Source organism: Gigantopelta aegis, unplaced genomic scaffold, assembly GCF_016097555.1.
Source record: "Gigantopelta aegis isolate Gae_Host unplaced genomic scaffold, Gae_host_genome ctg3382_pilon_pilon, whole genome shotgun sequence".
NCBI lineage: Eukaryota > Metazoa > Mollusca > Gastropoda > Neomphalida > Peltospiridae > Gigantopelta > Gigantopelta aegis.
Genome location: NW_024533310.1, coordinates 27,501 through 47,724, shown reverse-complemented (window position 1 = coordinate 47,724; position 20,224 = coordinate 27,501). Strand labels below are relative to the sequence as shown.

Below are 20,224 nucleotides of genomic sequence, written 5' to 3'. Positions count from 1 at the left end.
CAACAGGTAATACTCGTATTTTCTACAAGTAATCATAATCCATAACATAATGTACTACAATATATTACAATATACTATAATATACTGAAATATACTGAATATACTATAATATACTACAATATACTATAATATACTATAATATACTGAAATATACTGTAATATACTATAATATACTACAAAATACTATGAATATACTGAAATATACTGTAATATACTATAATATACTACAATATACTATAATATACTGAAATATACTATAATATACTACAATGTGCAATAAATACAATAGGATACTACATTATGTAAACACTACAGTGTACATATATATTATTATAACCTGTGCTTTAGAGAATCTATCAGAAATAGATAGAGTCATTTTTTGCGATGTGTCTGGCTGTCAGTGAATGTGGTCTGAATGTAATTTTATTTTTAAATATGCTGTCCTTGTAGACCAAGCCTGAAATTTTTTGTAAGGTAGTTGGAAAGACATTAGAACACACCCACCTTGTCGTACAAATAAGTGACTGTATTCTTTTTGTAAATGGTTGTCGATGAATATCAAATATTTCACTTCCTAAATATAATGACATACTAGAAAAAGAGAGAGAGAGAGAGAGAGAGAGAGAGAGGAGAGAGAGACTAAAAAACCACACCCACTGATCACCACCCACCTTCCATCAGTCCACTGGACAATTATTGCATTACTTTCTTTAACATCCTCACCATCTTCATTCTGATACGACGCCATCTTAGTGTATTCTATACTTTTAGTTTTAATCTAGCACGTCCATCTTCATCAAGTATATCTCCTTCATCTTCAAATTTCATCCTCATAAGAAAGCGGATCAAACGGTCTAAGGGGTGGAGCTTCAAAATGACCACAACCATCTCATAATACCTTGTCTCTATTGAGAGGAAGTTTGGTAGCTTAACAAAATGTAAATCACTACCAAGTTGAGCTACACAACGAGGATTTCTACCTAATACGTCTGTACATCCATGTCCTCTTCTTCCAGGACGACGTTCCTGCTGGGGATGTGATTCCTGAGAGACTTCTCCATCATCATCAGATCTAAGACCATGTACAGGTATATATATGTAACAATAACCTTACGATGACCACGTCAACTTCTTCTCCAATATGTCTTTCAAACAGCTTCTGCGTCAGCAGTAGGGGGAGGAGTCACACTTTGTTGCTTAGCAACACCATTTTCTTCTCCTTTGTCCACTTCTTTATCACTACCTGAACTAAGATCTAAAGAGAGAAAAAATGAAGCTTCCGACCACACCTACTTACTCTGGGAGGTATCAGCACCAAACAGATCTTGAGTGTTAGGGAAACTGACTATCAGTTATCGGAGGAAAAGCCTTCTCCATCTTGAGAGTATGACTTAAAGGCTCTTCATTTTTATTTGTTTCCTTTGTTTGTTCATCCTGTTCACCCTAATTTGTTCATATATAATTAATTGCATTATTTAAATGTACGTAATGTGACAAACATAATTGGCACTTACTTGATGAGGATGTCCTGAGCTACTGCTAGAGTCAGAACCACGTCTAGTTTTACTGGCTATCTCATTTGGGACCTATAGACACATATATCATATAATATGTGGTCAGTTATTTTTACTTCATCATCACTGCTGTCTTCTTCAAACACTATCTCTCCAAACAAAATCCTTCTCCATCTTACACGTGTGGCCACACCTACTAACCCCACGCCCATTAATTCAAATTACCTCATCAGGAAAAGACAAGAGTAAAGTGTTGGATCTCTTTACTATTTTTACTAAAGGCGGTATAGTCCTTTGGTATTTTCAAGGTACTGCGCTCTTCTAACACAGCTGTCAATGCTCTAGTCAAGACAGTACTACTTCAGGTACGAACTAGGTAGACGTATCATGATCTATTATTTATTGTACTTCATTACAGGAGAAGGAGGAATGGATTGTTTTTAATCATGAGTCATTAAAACTACAATTTAAATTGGACAATGAATTTGAACTTGTCTTTGTGGTAAGAACAATGGATGAACAAAATATATAGATGGACAGATAGTATGCATGATGGACAAACAAACAGAGAAATGGACAGCCAGTGATAAATATCATCATTACTATTATTATTATTATTATTATTATTGTTGTTGTTATGTTGTTGTTGCTAGGTTGTGTATCAAACGTATTCTTCAATTGTCGTATGTTGATAAGTTACTCGAACAAGTCCAGCTGGCTTTTCGAGATCGTTATAAGAATGATCTCACAAAGGGATCACTTGCTCCAATAATGTACACCATTTTGGTGACATATTCAAAGTAAATGTAGTCACATGACCCTCACATGACCTTCACATGTTCATCAGGAAATACTGGGTCATTTAGAGGAGGCAGACAAACTTACTAAACAGCGACCACGTGCTATGAAAACATGGGAGGAGACTTCTCGTAAGAAGAACAATAAAGTACTCATACAGCCTGAGAAAAAAACGATGTAGCTGAGAGTAGGAGTGGTCGTTCACAAAACAGCTAACAAAACAAGATGTGGAAGAGGAAGAACAAGGTAATAATAATGTAAAAAGGTTGTGACTGGTTTTCTTTAGAGGATACTCAGTTATTAGAGGACAGTATTACTAATGTTAATGAAACAGGAGAATCAGCTACTAACTCACTGACTAATAATGTTAAGATAAGAAATTAATGGCTAGAAAAAAAAAATCGTAAAACTGGAACAAGCAAGACCAAAAGTGTGTGTGTGTGTGTGTGTGTGTGTGTGTTATTTAACAGATATTATATTGTAATATCTAGTATGCCATTGATATTATAATTGTTTTTATTGTTTTATTATTGTAGACCCAGCTAATCTACTGCTCCATCTACTACTAGTACTGCTAAGCCGAAGAAAGAGGATCGTCAATGGTGGGTGTGGTCAGAGGAATGAAGCTAAAGAGTTGGATTATTCAGGTGCTTCCTCTCCTCTCTCTAATGGCACTGATCATGATGATGATATGGACGTATGTTGTTCACGTGACAGTCATGTGATATATTGTCATGGATCAATTTTTATAGCTCTCTTTGAAGGGAAGTATGATAGGACAACTAAAACCAGTTAAAGACTCAGAGGTTAATGAGACTGCTTCCACTTCAGAGTATGTGCTTATAATAGTACCCTGTGCTTATAATAGATACATTAAAGTACCTGTGTTTATAATACCATATGTCATGTACTTTGTGATTTTAATAGATAGGTTATAATACCCTGTGCTTACAATATATATGTCAGATGTTATGGTACTCTGTGCTGTAATAGATAATACATGTTTATTAGCCTCTACTTATAATATTACCCTGTGCTTATAATGGTACCCTGTGCTTATAATGGTACCTGTGCTAATAATGGTACTCTGTGCTAATAATGGTACTCTGTGCTTAAAAGTTTCTGTTCTATATTATAGAGCTCAACAGAACAGTAGGAGGAGTCTTCTCATTTTTCAAATCTCTAACAGCTGGACGTACAATTACTGTTGAGCTCATGACACCTGTTATGGAGAAAATGAAAGAACATCTTATTAGTATGTATAGTGGGTTTTGGTCAATGATGTCATTATTATACTATTATCTAGCTAAAAATGTTGCTGCTGAAATTGCTGATAAATTGTGTGACTCTGTGACAGCTAAATTGGCTGGAAAAACTATTGGACTTTTAGCGGTTAAAATATCATGGTAACCATGGCAACATTTTAGTTACAATAATGTAGGGATTCAATCTACTGTTCGTTCAAGTATGGAAGAAGCACTTGTTCAAATCTTGTCTCCTAAACGTCGTATTGATGTCCTTCAGGATGCTATGAAAATGTAAGGAAGAAGGTCGTCCATTTGTTGTCACATTTTGTGGTGTAAATGGAGTAGAAAATCAAACTAACCTTGCTAAGGTGAATGGATATATAGAAAGATAAATGGATGTATAGATAGATAAATGGATGTATAGGATAGATAAATGGATATATAGATAGATGAATGGATATATAGATAGATAAATGGATATATAGATAGATGAATGGATATAAAAGGATAGATAAATGGATGTATAGGATAGATAAAATGGATGTATAGGATGGGTAAATGGATGTATAGGATAGATAAATGGATATATAGATAGATGAATGGATATATAGATAGATAAATGGATATATAGATGAATGGATATATAGATAGATAAATGGATATATAGGATAGATAAATGGATATATAGATAGATAAATGGATGTATAGGATAGATAAATGGATGTATAGGATGGGTAAATGGATGTATAGGATAGATAAATGGATGTATAGGATGGGTAAATGGATGTATAGGATAGATAAATGGATGTATAGGATGGGTAAATGGATGTATAGGATAGATAAATGGATGTATAGGATGGGTAAATGGATATATAGATAGATAAATGGATATATAGATAGATGAATGGATATATAGATAGATAAATGGATGTATAGGATAGATAAATGGATATATAGATAGATAAATGGATATATAGATAGATAAATGGATGTATAGGATAGATAAATGGATGTATAGGATAGATAAATGGATATATAGGATGGGTAAATGGATGTATAGGATAGATGAATGGATAATAAATAAATAATATAATTATTTCAGATTTGCTTCTGGTTATTGGAAAATGGTCTCCGTGTTTTAATTGCTGGGTGTGACACCTTCCGTTCAGGAGCAGTTGAACAATTGAAGACCCACACTCGTCATCTGTCATCTCTTCATCCATCTGAGAGAGAGGGAGGACCTCCACGTGTGATGTTATTTGAACGTGGGTATGGTAAGGATGCAGCTGGTATTTGCATGGAAGCTGTTAGCTTTGGTAAGTCATCATTATAGAAGAGAGTAATATTATTAAATTATATATTACAGCTCAACAACAAAAGTTTAATGTGGTATTAGTTGATACCAGCTGGTAGAATGCAGGACAATGAACCTCTCATGATCTCTTTGGCTAAGGTTCATATTTACACTATAACTACCTATAAAATCCATTGTTCGTATAATTTATCAATACATCTCTACTTAGTCTCATTCCCAGACTTAGTGAAGAACTGATTACTTCAATAGGTCTGGGAATGAGACTAACCTTTACTCAGTCAATCATTGATCCATTCAAATAGTTATGTGTCCATTTAATTATAGCTTATACGTGTCAATTCTCCTGATCTTGTATTATTTGTGGGGTGAAGCTTTAGTTGGAAATGAAGCAGTTGATCAGTTAGTCAAGTTCAATCGAGCTCTAATAGATTATGCTGATAGTAATGATCATAATCCACGTGGTATTGATGGGATTGTCCTCACTAAATTTGATACCATTGATGATAAGGTATACATATGAGGTGTTTCATCTGACTCCACCCCCTCTTTCCAGGTTGGTGCTGCTATTAGTATGACCTATACTACTGGTCAACCAATAGTATTTGTTGGTACTGGACAAACTTATCAACATTTGTGTACATTGAATGTACAATCTGTTGTCTCTTCATTGTTAAAATGAAGACTAGTATGATATAACTGGACAAAGCATTTCATTTGATTTCAAGAAAATAATTATATTAATTTTAAATAAAGACAAAAAGTTGACTCCAACATATAATGATTGTAAAAATAAGTTTTTTTATAATGATACAATATATTACTATCTAGCTCCAATGTGACTGCTAAGGTCTGCTATAGAACGTACTGCTTGAAGCTCAAAACTGAAGACAAGATAAAAGGATAGATGAATACAAATGGATGGACCAGCAAATAGATAAATGGATTAACAAGTCGATGTGAATGGACGGTATCTTGAAAATGAGTTTCAAAAGTCATATACTAAATACCTTATAAATCCTCCTCTGGTATTTGTAGCTTTTGTGGGGAAGTGAAAGTAACATCAAGGTCAGTCAATCATTTTCATGATAAACCTCAGTTAAAGGTTCCCAAGATTCTTTTGTATAAGACAGTAAATAAAAATTAATAAAATATGTCATTGTATCTTGTAATTAATTTTACCTTTTAGTAGTAGGTTCTCTTCATTTTGTCAGCAATTTCTTTTCAAGCCCTCATCTTCTGTACTTATTAGTACATCACAAATCTTTAGTAATATCTGCTCTGATTCATTACTGGACTGAATCTGTCTATGTAGTTCAGTTACTACTTTTACTGCCTTTTTGATAAACTGAGTAACAAAGTGTTGTAGTTATGTCATTGTATATATCTTGAGTGATCAACTGGTAAGTAAATAACTTGTTCAATATTCGGTCAAAATTGACTTCTGATCCAATTGCCTTACATATGTCTTCAAAATAACCTTGAAACAGCTCTGATGGGTCAGGTTTTCCTATTTTAAGAAAGATTATATCATATAATGGTCTATTAATTTAGATTCATTAACATTATAAAGCTGTTTAAATATGTCATAGTCCAACTTACTAGTCATAGACTGAGGAGTTAAATGTCCTTGTGCTGTAGTTCAAGTGGAGCAGTGAAATAATTCTTGATACAACCTGCTAAATCTGTTCTACCAATAGTATCAAGAGCAGTTGTTATTGGTTCCCATGAAGATGACATGTTACATGACCTCCATAGAAGTTGACTTCTCTACCACATTCAAAGAGATCCATTATATTTCATTGCTATGTTATGAAGATCACAACAGTAAGTCCTAGTTTAAGACCAAACTCAAACCATTTATCACCAAATGCCCATTGAACCAGTTTACTTGCTAATATACACATAATGTCAACAATAAGTGGATCAGTAACTGTAAAAGAGATATATACTATAAACCATTTCTAACTGCTAGCTACCTTTAGAAATGATGTTTCACATCAGATGTTGAAGAATCAGATGAACTGTCAGATAAAGGAGGAGTGGGGGAAATGAGAATGCATCCCTGTATATGACAAGAAATACTAACAAAGTCTTTACTACATTATATTTACCTGGCTTTTTTAAAATAATCTTATCAATGTGAGGTTTTCTATTATGAGTACTAGTTATACCATTAAAGGGATATTTACTTCTGTTCTTGTTTTTTACAGTATCATCATATTCAATTCTTAATCTGAAGCGAGGAGGATATGATAAAAGACTTTCTAAGTATTAAGATCCTCTATGTTCTTTTCTGTTATTATTCCTTCTGTACAACCCATAACTTTATAGAAATCAATGGAGTCTTTTGTAATCTACAATGTAGAAATATTTTCCTTATAATCTCTACCTGTGTCTCTCTTTTTACCTCAGGAGTATATGGTTCCATTGATATGTACCAACCAGGGATACTAGATTTAAAGTCAATGAAGCAGATTCTTCAGTAAATCTTATAGTTGGAGGTGATGATTTTAAAATGATACCCTTCTTTTTGATATTGGACTTCCAATGTCTTTATAAAAGAAAATAATAATATTTAGCTAATATTAATTAATTATTTACCTCTCCACACTTTTTTGTTGATACAATAAACAGTAGTCTACTAATACAGTATGACCATTATCCTCTATTTTGTCAGCTCGTCTAATCAAATATTGCTTTGGATCTCTGTGATTTCCTTTCTATCAACTCCAATACAGTTAGAACAAAAGTGACAAGTAACACTTTGACAAGTGTAGACTCAACAGTCACTGTGAAGTTACTGTTTTTGTTTAAAGTTAAATACATTGTTAATTATGAAATCTTCATCATCTGCTGTTAGTAGATATAGTTGGTTATTAGTATCCTTCATATTAGACACATCAATGTGATGAGGTATATATAATTTAGCTGGTTTTATTAACCGACAGTTGATATATATCCATACAATAGGAGAGACTGGAATATAATCATCTTCAAACTTAAATTTATTCACTAAACAAACAGACACCAAAGTGAACAGTAGCTGTATGTTCTATAGCTCCTTCTGGTATAATAAGAGTAACACCATATTGACTACAATGATGTACTAAACCAGTAGTAGTGGCTTTTAATGTAGTCAGGTTTTTTAAAAAAATACCTATATAATAATAATATAGAATACCATAGCTGTAAATGACTTTTATATAAATTAAAATAAATTATACTAAGATACATCTTCTCCAATTAATAATGGTCATATTAAATGCTTATTACAAACAGATACTTAGTGACCTTCAGAAACCATGCAGTACACAAGCTGTAGTCAATGACATTATATGTCCTTTTCCTATTACTTAACAATGTCAAATAATATTTAATTGAATTTACCAAGTAAGGTCTTGTTGAGTATTAATGAAGTGACAGTCATCTGATGTGAAGTACTCTCATCATTTTGAACTCTGATAGGATCTGAAACAGTAGTTTTAATAGAGCTACTACTTGACTCTTCACACAATGGAGGTTTATCCTAAATATTAAAATGTTTTCTCTGTAGCTTCTATATATAGAAAATATTAAATACATACTTGACTTTTCATTATAGAACCAGAATACATAACAGTCTCCTTTTCTCTTATAACATGAGGTACTTTAGTACGTGTGTTCTAATATCTATAATAGTAGCAACAACAATAATAATTTATTATTAATATCTTATGTTTATTACTGTATTATTAGGATCTATAGTAGTTAAAAGTCATATTTGGTGTCTGATAACATGATGAAATAGGGAATGAAGGAGGAGGTGGTAGTAAAGTTGGTTTAAAATTCATTGCAGCTGTAGGATTTCTAAAGTAGTCAGATGAAGCTGTACCAGTTAGAGAACAAAGTTGGCTAGGAGTGAGAGTAACTGCAGACAAAGGCTGGATGAGAGAAGAGGTTATACCCATGCGGAAGTCAGAATCTTCAGGTCATTGCGAGATTGAAGTATGTCTTTGCAAGACTTTTAGTGATGGTCTGGCCTGTTCCAATTGTTGTCTTTTGCTCTTGTAGCGTCGATTTTGAAACCAAATTTTTAGGAGTAGGACTTGTGTCTCTGTAAGTCTGAGCATGTTAGCTAGTTGCTCTCTCTCATGTTGGGTCAAATATTTTTGGGTTGCATACCTTCGCTCCAGCTCGTAGACTTGTTCAGGAGTGAATAGACCACTGGGTCGTCTCTTTTTCAATTTTTTAATAGAACTGCTTCCTAAAAATATACATTAACCAGTAACTATAAATGACAGTTAAAAAACACAAAATAATCATAAATATTATAATCACATGTTATATACACATATCATATACACATGTTATAACAGACACATATCATATAGCATAAATTCTGGGCAAAATTCAGCTAAAACATTTATTATTATTGACTTGAAAAATCAATTGGTATCTTTCAATATAATCAGTTGACATCAAGTGATCAAAAAATTGTTAATCATTATTTTCTATTGATTCATTATTTAATATTTATGTTATGATTGAGACTGTCCAATTAATGATGTTTTCTGTTCAATCATCATCAGCTCGAAAACAACTCCCATTAATGTTAATTGTGAGAAACAATAAGATGACAGCATGTTAGTGAGATGTTAAATGTTTTATCACTTTCACTGATGAATTTTGTGGAGTTAGCTATTGACATAAATATAATGATCAATTTTGTATCATTTCTTTTTTAAAAAATTTTATCTGAATAAGTCTATAAGATTGAAACCACTGACCACTGAGTTGTCACATAGAATTGATTGTATGCATATGTGTGGTGTGTGTGTGTGTGTGTGTGTGTGTGTGTGTGTGTGTGCATCTCTTCTCTAAAGAAAGAGATAAGAGTTTAAAAGTATTGAAAAATAACTTATTATCAGAAGATAATTTCATTAAAAATAGGTGTGGTTTAATAATTTGATGAATATTAATTATAATTTTGTGCACAAAAATATTGATTGATTTTTTGTATTGTCAATAATCAGTTTGTTTTTCAAATCATATATCTATCATTTAATTGGATGGCTTGAAAATATTGATCAATTATTTGGACAAATCATAGACAATATATAAAATGGATGTGAATATGACTAGCCAGATACTATATATATGCTATGACATTACTTCCTGTTATACAGACATACTTTACTAGAGAGAGTGAACTGACATGATGAGTAAAACACTAGCTCAGTGCAATATAGCTTTAAATATACCTTCTAACATGTATCTCTTATGTTTGCAACAGATCTGCTTTATTTACAATGTTTTTATATGATAATTTTGCTTAAAAATTAAAAGTAAGAAATGTTAAGTTTCACAGAAACTGTTCATATGATGTGTTAGTGTCTTTTTGGAACAGATATCATGAAAAGTGTAAAGGTAGCTATGAAAGAAAGGCATTTGCTAAAGAATATTCACATTTTGTGCTGATGATGGCCTTATTAATTGTTTGTATTTGTTAATTCATTATTTTAACAACTACTTGCTTTTTCCTGATGTATATATTAAAAAAAACATGATATATTAATTAATATGCATATTATTAATATATCACTTTTTGTTTATACATGTATATAGTTTAAGGTTATGGAGTATCGTTATCATGAAAGTTAATTAAATATTGTATATTCTGAACAAACATTTTAGAAATATTTAGGGACCATCTCTGAAGGGATTGACAAAAGACTTTCTCCAAGCAGTTTTTAAAAGTAGTTATGGTTTTTCCTTGTAATTTCAGGAGGTAGTGAGCCAACTTCAAGACTATATACCTTGTACAGATGAATTTACTTATTAAACATCACACTAAGTTATTATAATGTTGACATTCTTGAGGTTAGAAAATTTATCTTTGCTTGTAATTTGATATTTACATTTAATTTAAATTTAGTATTCAGTAACTTTAATCACTTATAATAAAGCATCCCTGTTTAGCAATGTAACCATGGTAAACTGTGTTCCAAAATATTTACTTGCATGTTCACATTCGATTCAATTCCACCATAGACAGTAGAGTCTACTATCTATGATTTCACATTCATATTGTATAGCATATATGGACAGATACAAAATTACGATCGAATTTTTGGATCAATATTGATATTTTTTTGCCCGGAATTGTGCCATACACATGAATTATGATAAAATAGATACCTTGTTCAGTGTTTGGGGATGAATCAGCGTCAACTGAAGGATTACTAGGACCTCCTTACTGTCTCCAGATACATTGTCTGTTGTATCGTCGTAATTAGATACGCCTTGCCAGACATTGTTACTAACACTGCACGTCGGTGATGGTAACAATATTGGCTTTGTGTCTAAGATATCGCAGATCATAAAAGACGACCTCTTTCTCTCTAGTGATTGACTATCCATAACAGTAGTCCAGCCTTATAATTAGAGAGGAAAGGTCTTATGCCCACGCATAATACCTTTCACCAGCATTCCTGGGGAAACCACATCAGCTCTGTCCCACATTATTATAGTTGGGCGTGGTTAAGGATTTACAAATAGAAATTTGAAAATATTATGAGGATTTATAAATTCAGCAGAGATTAATAAATACAGTACTTTTGTGTAACCTTTATCAGAGGGTTAAAATTAATTGATGGTACTCTCCAGTTATGTAATATTCTGTTTATCATTCTCTCCCTTTATCTTTCCAATCATCCATGTATTCATATTGTATGTCAATACATCTAATTTTCTATTTATGTATTTATCCATCTAGATACTCTATAATTCAACCTCATCTTTTTATAAATCATAGCACACTCATTATGTGGTAATTCTTGATTCTATGTCCATTAATCAATTGATTGATAATCATTTATTCATTAACTTTATACTTCAATATACAGACAGTTTGTTTCAGTGGTTTTTTAGCATACTTATAAGGTATGATACTCTATGAATATGTTGATAACTGCCTCAATGGTTATGATGGAACAGATGGTGGTCCATAACACACAGTGCCCCACCTAGCTCACTCACCTGTTATTTTATATTTACTGTATTTTCTAAAGCCTTGTGGTCAAGGATTTGGTGATTCATTAATTACTCATAAATTTTATTAAATAGGATTATGCTATCATGAATGCTATTAATGCTAACAGCAGTGTGAAAATGCCAATTCCCACAGCATGTGTGGCAGTAGCACATTTCATAATTTAATAAACTTAATCCCAATTAATATAATTATACTATTACTATTATTATTATTAAAGTGTCCTATTTGACAATATCAATATTAAACAACATATCCATAATTATTAACTATTATTGTCAGCATACTACTATATGTTAACAAACAAGACAGTTGTTTTCAAGATGTTTAAATGAATTGTTATTTTATCTATTAATTTATGAGCTCTAATAGTATCAGATCGTAACACTTTAATAACAGTACTCCATATAAAACTATCAGGATCAGTTTGACTCCATTTATTAAAGACTTGATTAAATCTCTCTTGACAGGTAGGATATAGTCCTGTACGTAGACTATTGAGATAACCCTCTTCTAGACCAACTGCTGCACCAAATAAGTGATACTTATCTTCTATCTTAGCACCAATGAGATTATTAAGATCTGCTATAGAAGGTACTGTTTTGTAGCTTTAGCTTCTGAAGCTAAAAGAAGAGAAGATGAATGAATGGATTGATAGATATCGGAAATAAAAAAATAACACTTTTTATTTAACTTCATTACTACAACTTACTGGTACTTAAATATGTAACAGTCAACTTACTATATGATAGACTGAGAGTTAAATGTCCTTGTACTTGTAGTTCAGGTGGAGTAGTGAAGTATTTCTTGATAAGGAAAATGACAAATCTTTTCTACCAAATAGTATTAAAGAGCAGTTGTTATTGGTTCCCATGAAGCTGACATGTTACGTGACCTCCAAAGAAGTATGGCTTCTCTACCCACATTCAAGAGATCCACTATATTTCATTGTTGTGTTATGAAGATCACCAACAGTAAGTCCTAGTTTAAGACCAAACTCAACCATTTATCATCAATGCCCATTGAACCAGTTTTACTTGCTAAATACACATAATGTCAACAATAAGTGGATCAGTAACTGTAAAGAGATATAATACTATAACCATTTCTAACTGCTAGCTACCTTTAGAAATGATGTTCACATCACTTGTTGAAGATCAATAAACTGTCAGATAAAGGAGGAGTGGTGGGAAATAAGAATGCATCCCTGTATATGACAAGAAATACTAACACAGTCTTTACTCACATTATATTTACCTGGCTTTTTTAAAATAATTTTTATCAATATGAGGATTACCATCACAAGTACTAGTTTATACCATTAAAGGTGATACTTACTTCTGTTCTTGTTTTTCATCATCATCATACTAAATGAACGAGGAGGATATGACAAAGACGTTCTAAGTATTTAAGATCCTCCATGTTCTTTTCTGTTATTATTCCTTCTGTACAATCCATAACTTTATAGAAATCAATGGAGTCTTTTGTAATCTACAAATGTAGAATATTTTCCTTATTAATCTCCACCTGTCCTCTTTTTACCTCAGAAGTATATTGGTTCCATTGATATGTACCAACCAGGATACTAGATTTAAAGTCAATGGAAGCAGATTCTTCAGTAAATCTTAACAGTTGTAGGTGATATTTTAAATCATATCCTTCCTCTTTATATTGGACTTCCAATGTCTTTATAAAAGAAAATAATAATAATTAGTTTAACATTAATTTATTATTTACCTCTCCACACTTTTTTTGTTGATACATAAAACAGTAGTCTACTAATACAGTATGACCATTATCCTCTATTTTTGTCAGCTCATCTAATTAAATTTTTTTTTGGAACTCTGTGATATTCCTTTCTTTCAATTCCAACACATTTGAACAAAAGTGACAAGTAACAACTTTGACAACTATAGACTCAACAGTCACTTTATATTCATAGTTTTTTGTTAAAGTTAAATACATCATTAATTAGGATATCTTCATCATCTGCTGTTAGTAGATATACTTGGTTATTAGTATCCTTCATATTAGACACATCAATGTGATGAGGTATATAAGAATTCAGCTGGGTTTTATTAACTGACAGTTTGATATATATCCAATACAATAGGAGAAACTGGAATATAATCACCTTCAAACTTAATTTATCACTAAACAAACAGACACCAACCAGCAATAGCTGTATGCTCTATAGCTCCTTCTGTATAATGAGAGTAACACCATATTGACTACTGATGTACTAAACCACTAGTAGTGACTTCCAACATTGTTAATTCTCCAAATATATCTATTATAAAAGTAAAGGTGTTATGATTATTATATTATATCTTTGTTAGATCTCCAAAGATATCAGCTATATAATGAAATTATGAATAGTATTTAAGTCATATTGAATATGAATGATGTGCATTAATACTACTGTCATTATGCATAGTGAATGGTAGATGTATGATGGACAGACTGACAGATAGAGAGATGGATAGTCAGACAAATGAATGCATAATGCACCTTACCTGTTATTATTTCAAATAAATCAATTAAATTCTTTACATCATAACTGCTTCCTGGAATATAAGGTGTCATACTACAAGAGTCTTGTGAGTAAGAGACATAAGTACGTGGACTACAGTTCATTGATACATAAAACCACTAGAATATGTTGACAGCTGTTCAGCTTCATTTTCATAAATCTTTAAATGAAGAGATGTTCCTCTTTTAATTCATATGGTTTCCATAGTGATATAGTACAGGAAAACTATGCCATAAACAAGACTATTCTCTATACATGATTGATATATAAAGAAGGGGTGTTGTCAACAAAGTATTACCTGCAGTTTTAAAAACTATATCGAATGACTGACATTTGTGTCCCAAATGAGGGAATGAACTAGCTGTTTTAGTGGCCTGTCTAGAATGTGATAGCAGTTAAATTAGTTTGATAAGACTAGTTTTGTTACTTTCAAGGTCTCTTAATTTTAGCTTGTAGGTCACGCATGACATTGGTCATAGGTTGACTCCATGTTTAACAACTGAGTCACCACTTACTTTGAACGTCGCGACACACGACTTTTTGATAGCCACTCAATGATTTTATGAGGAGCAAACTGGTTTTTATTCTTGAAGTTGCAAGGCAAACTGTTTAGAACCAAGGAGACGTGTCCATTAGTTTGTCGCTGATAAATGATTCTGTTGCAGTCATAGTCACTAATAGAAAGATTAGAAAGTTAAAAATGTTGCTAGAAAAGACATCCAAATTCAAAACTCCTCATTTTGTGGATTGAGTATTAAATTCAGTTGCCATACGCGATATCCTAAAACAATAACAATCATTTGGGTAAAAATATTTAACACAATGCTCTTAAATATATTATTAATAATCCTAATTCTCAGTAATGTTTGTACTTAGAGCTGATCTCGTATGTTAGTATCAAATGATAATAATTAGTATTAATATTATTTAATATTATTAAAAATGCTTGATATAAGTTTTTTTTGCTTCCAAATAAGGTCAATTTTTTGTTAATATCAAAACTTGTTTCCATTCATCACAGACAATTATATCATAGTAGTAACAATGATGAGACAATAACTTGTACATTTAATGTACCACTAATCGTTGATAAGGTTTGTCCAGTACAACAATACATTTGGTTGACCAGTATTAGATAGGTCCTACTAATAGCATCCCAACCTGGAAAGAAGGGGTGGCAGTCAGATACATGTTCTTCATGTGTGATACATACTCAATGACATCATATATGCTTTCATTTGAGATGTAATTGCTGCTGTGTTATATCAGTATAGTAAAATGTATGTTTGGTTATGGGAACCCTACATCACAAAGTAAATTCTTGAAATATTGGCTATTCGTATTTATGTTTCTCGCCCTTTCTTCCTCACTCAAGAAACGTTATAATATTTTGGTTCACAAAAGTCACTACATACTACTACCTACTATACTCTGTTTGGGAGTGATTTTTGAAGTGCGAGTCTTTATTCCCAGAGAATGTATTGTATACATTAATGTAAGTTACAAAGTACTAATTCTGTCACAAATCACTGTCTAATATTCTAACTTGTGATATTTTGACTATAAAGAAAGTTGATATCCATTTTCAAGGCAGTTAGTGGGACAATCTGAGTCTCTTGTTATGAGGGCTAATATTACAAATAAAAACTGAATAAAAGTAAAGACAACATAATGCTACCTCCTTTGAAGGAATTATAGATGAATCTTTAGTGTCCATTTCTGCTCTTTGATAGGTGAAAAAGTATGTTGCTGCTGTTGGTGTTGATAACATTCTTCTTTTAAAAATTTGTTATTGATGATTCAATTCTGTCACAGTTTAAACGCATAATATAATAAAACAGTGACATCACATATCAACAACATATATGCGGTGTTTATCAAATTCAAAATACTAGTTGTTAATTTATAATAGGAAAGTCACAGATATTGTAAAAATATAAAAAATACATATATACTTTTCTTTCAGTGGCAGCTGTGATTTGATACATCAGGAAGTGGGTATGTTATCTAAAAAGTTCATGTCATATATATATAGCATACATATGTATAAAAGGTTTTTAAATAATAGACAATTGTGTTTGTCTTCTATCTTTTATATTTAAGAGAGGATTGTAATATCCCTTATAATAAATATGTCCTATACTTTGTGATTTAATAGATAGGTTATACTACCTGTCTTACAATACATCTGTCAATGTATGGTACTCTGTGCTGTAATAATAATATACAGTGTTATGTACCTCTACTTATAATATTACCCTGTGCTTATAATGGTACCCTGTGTGCTTATAATGGTACCTCTGTCTTAAAATTTCTGGGTTCTATATTATAGAGCTCAACAAGAACAGTATTGGAGGATCTTCTCATTTTTCAATCCTCTAACAGCTGGACGTACAATTACTGTTGAGGCTCATGACACTGTTATGGAGAAAATGAAAAGAACATCTATGAGTATGATGTAGTGGGTCCTGGGTCAATGATGTCCATTATAACACTATTATCTAGCTAAAAATGTTGCTGCTGAAATTGCTGATAAATTGTGTGACTCTGTGACAGCTAAATTGGCTGGAAAACCTATTGGGACTTTTAGTGTAAAATATCATGGTAAAAAAACCATGGCAACATTTTAGTTTACAATAATTTAGGATTCAATCTAAGGGCGTTCGTTCAAGTATGAACGAAGCCCTTGTTGCAAATCTTGTCTCCTAAACGCCGGATTGATGTCCCTTCAGATGCTATGAAATGTAAGGAAGAATGGTCGTCCATTTTGTTGGACATTTTGGGTGTAACTGGAGTAGGAAAAGCCTACTAACCTTGCTAAGGTAAATGGATTAATTAGATAGATAAATGGATGTATAATAGATCAATGGATTGATAGGATAGATGATGGAGTATATAGATAGATAAATGGATGGAATAGATCAGATACAATGGATGTATAGATATATAAATGGGCGTGTAAGATGATAAATGGATGTATAGGATAGATAATGATTTTTTATAGGATGATATGGATGTATACGGGATGGATAATTGATATATAGATAGAAATGGAATATTACAATGGAATATTTTATCATTATTTTAGATTTGGCTTCTGGTTATTGGAAAATGTCTCCGTGGTTTTAATTGCTGGGTGTAACACCTTCCGTTCAGTGAGCCGTTGAACAGCTTGAAGACCCCACTCGTCATCTGTCATCATCTTCATCCAGCTGAGATAGAGGAGGACCTCCACTGTGTATTTTATTTGAACGTGGTATGGTAAGGATGCGCTGGTATTTGCATGGAAGCTGTTTAAGCTTTGGTAAGTCACGCATATGAAGAGAGTAAATATATTAATCTTCTATCATGACAGCTTCAACACAAAAGGTTTAATGTAGTATTAGTTGATACAGCTTGGTAAATGCAGGACAATGAACCTCTCATGATCTCTTTGGCTAAGAGTCATATTTACAACTATAACTACCTATATATCCATTGTTTGTGATAATTTCTCAATACATCTACTTAGTCTCATTCCAACTTAGTGAGAACTGATTATTCATGGGGGGGGGGGGGTCGGGAATGACTAACCTTTGAACTCAGTCAATCATTGATTCCATTCAGATAGTTTTATTTGTTTTATTTGTCTTTTAATTATAGCTTATACGTGTCAATTCTCTATCTTGATTATTTTGTGGGTTGAGGCTTTAGTTGGAAATGAAGCAGGTTGAATCAACTAGTAATTTCAAATCTGAGCTCTCAATAGATTAGGCTGATAGCAATGAATCATAATCCACTGTGGGATTGATTGGATTGTGTCCTCACTAAATTTTGATACCATTGATGATAAGGTTGTATAGTAGGTATGTATCCTCTGACTCCAACCCCTCTTTCCAGGTTGGTGCTTGCTATTAGTAATGACCTATACTACTGGTCAACCAATAGTATTTGTTGGTACTGGACAAAATTAATCACATTTGTGGTACATTGAATGTACCATCCTGGTTGTCCTCATCTTTATTAAACATGAATACTAGTATGGCAATATAACTGGACAAAGCATTTGCATTTGATTTCAAAAAATAATTATATTATTGTAAATAATGACCAAAAAGTTTCCTCCACCTATAATGATTGTAAAAATAGTTTTTTTTATAATAATACATATAATTTGCTATCTCTTCTATCTTATCGCCATGTGACTCCTAATGTCCTGCTATAGAATGTACTGTTTGTAGCTCACACCTGGGTGGGGAAAGACAAGATAAAATGGATAGATGAACTATGAATGGATGGACAGCACATAGATGAATGGATTAACAAGTGGATGGAATGGACAGTATCTTGAAAAGGAGTTTAAAACGTCCTATGCTGATCTTAAAACCTTATAAATCCCTCCTCTCTGTCGTTGTATCTTTTGTACCACTGGAAAGTGAAAGTAACATCAAGTTCATCAGAATTATTTTCATAGTAAGCTTAGTTACAGCTCCCAAGATTCTTTTTGTATAAGACTATAATAAAATTAAATATGTCATTATATCTTGGAATTAATTTTACCTTTTAGTAAAGGCTCTTATTTTGTCAGCAATTTCTTTCAACTCTCATCTTCTTCTGTACTTATTAGTACATCACAAATTCGTTAGTACTATCTGCTCTGATTCATTACTGGACGAATCTCTCCTTGTTAGTTACATTACTACTTGTACTGCGCTTTTTGGATAAACTGAATAACAAAGTGTTGTAGTGAGGTCATTGTATATATCTTAAACATTGATCACTGGGATTAAATACTTGTTCATTATTCGGCAAAATGACTTCTGATCCAATTGCCTTACACAATTCTTCAAAATAACCTTGAAACAGCTCTGATGGGTCCGGTTTTTTCAAAAAAAAAAAAAAAAAAAAAAAAATATAAGAAAGATTCTATTATATACTGGTTCGATTAAGAAAAAAAAAAACAACCACCAGATTCATTAACAGTAGAAGCCTGTTTAAAATTGTCATAGCAACTACCGATCCCAGACTGAGGAGTTGTTAAATACCCTTTTGGCTTGTAGTTCAGGTGGAGTACTGAAATAGTTCTTGATGACCAACTGCTAAATCGGTTTCTACTAATAGTATCCAACGCCATGTTTATTGGTTCCTCCCATGAACTGACATGTACCGTGACCGCCATAGAAGTATGACTTCTCTCCCACATCATAGATCCATTATATTTCATTGCTATGTTATGAAGATCACCAACACTAAGTCCCGAGTTTAAGACCAAACTCAAACCATTTATCACCAATGCCCATATTAACCAGTTTTACTTGCTACTATACCACATAATGGTCACAAATAAGTTGATCAGTAACTGTAAAAGAGATGTATACTATAAACCATGTAAAATTGCTAATTACCTTTAGAAATGATGTTCACATCAGAGTTTAAGAATTCCAATAACTGTCAGATAATGAGCGGAGTGGGTGGCAAATGGAAATGCATCCCCCTTATATGACACGACTACTACAAACCTTTACTACATGATATTTAACCTGCTTTTTTTAAATGAATCTTAGTCACTTACGAGGTTTGCTATTATGATAACTAGTTATACATAACAGGGGATAGTGACTTCTGTTCTTGTTTTCGCAGCATCATCATAGTCAATTTTTAATCTGAGCGAGGAGGATATGCTAAAAGACTTTCTAATATTTAATACCCTCATGTTTCTTTTCTGTTATTATAACCTTCTGTACACCCAAACCTGTGTAGAAATCAATGAGTCTTTTGTGATCTACCAATGTAGATATCTTCCTCTAT

The 20,224-nt window shown here is 32.2% G+C and overlaps 1 pseudogene; it reads left to right on the top strand.

Annotated features, from left to right (window-relative positions):
• The first annotated feature begins 1,141 nt into the window (after positions 1 to 1,141).
• On the top strand, positions 1,142 to 5,553 carry LOC121392108 (annotated as a pseudogene).
• The last annotated feature ends 14,671 nt before the right edge of the window (positions 5,554 to 20,224 follow it).